We start from the raw sequence: 1,286 nt of genomic DNA on the forward strand, positions 1-1,286 counted from the left end.
CGAATTTGTTTTAGAAGTAAACACGATTGTTATGAATTATAATTAAATTGATATTTTGTTCAGTATTATGGTCTTACGTTAGTATCAATTAATATTTTCAAAAATTTTGCTCTTTATTCATTTTTTTTTAACTGTACTTTCACTTTCGGTTTTTGAACAACATGGATCCTTTATTGACGAAAGTTTGTATCGAAATAGGGTTTTCAAAACCGCTTAAAGAGTGTCAGAAGGAGTGTCTGATGCATGTTTTGAATAGACACGATATCATGGCTATATTGCCGACTGGGTATGGGAAAAGTCTGATCTTTCAAGTGGCTCCATTTGCATTGAAAGAAAAGTTCAAGTTGACTTGTTCGGTTTGTTTAATCTTGACACCCTTAAACAGTATCATGATGGACCAGATCAATGCATTGAGCAAACAGGGAATAAGTGCGTGTTGGCTAGACTATAACTGTCAAAGTGGCAAGACCGCTAAGGTCCTGCTAAGGGCGAAAGTGATGTCAATGTGCCTTGAGAAGATATAATTAAAGGAAAGTACTCATTGGTGTATTCCCATCCAGAAGCACTTCTGAGCACAACAAATGGAACAGCATTATTGAGTGCATTTGAGAGAGATAGAACTGTTTCATGCATTGCTGTTGATGAAGCCCACATGATCCTTGAATGGTAATTTTCCCAATTGTATGCTTATTTTAATGAGGTCACGGTGGTGTAGTTGATGAGGTGTCTGCCTAGCTATAGGGAGTTTGTGGTTTCGCTCCCTACTCGGGGACCGTTCTCGTTATCTCCTCCATAAACACCTAGTACTGGTTATTCCCAGGAAACGGACTCAATAATGCCTATAATGCTCTAAAGGGCGCTTGCTAATATACATAGATAGATAGATTATATTCCATAATCTATCTTTTTTCATAAAATGAGTATTTACGATCATGCAGGTTTTGTGTTTGAACCTCGCAAATTTTCTTATACCCAATTTCCATCATATAATCATCATCATAATCCGCAGCAGCAGCATTACCATATACATCATCATCATCATCATTAGCAACTGCATTATTGTGTTGTATGACCAGAATTTTATGCAAATACAAAAAAACACAACCATTACAATGGATAAAACATTTTAATAATTTGAAGAAATTCAATCACTGTTAACTCATGCATACTTAAGAGTTACATACATTTTTATTAAATATTTTAAGACATTTATATTAAATCAAAAATGATATACATTATGTATGTTCAAGATGCTGTATTGGAATCTGAAATATTTGATTCTTTTA

This window comes from Dreissena polymorpha, chromosome 1 (assembly GCF_020536995.1).
Source record: "Dreissena polymorpha isolate Duluth1 chromosome 1, UMN_Dpol_1.0, whole genome shotgun sequence".
Taxonomy (NCBI): Eukaryota; Metazoa; Mollusca; class Bivalvia; order Myida; family Dreissenidae; genus Dreissena; species Dreissena polymorpha.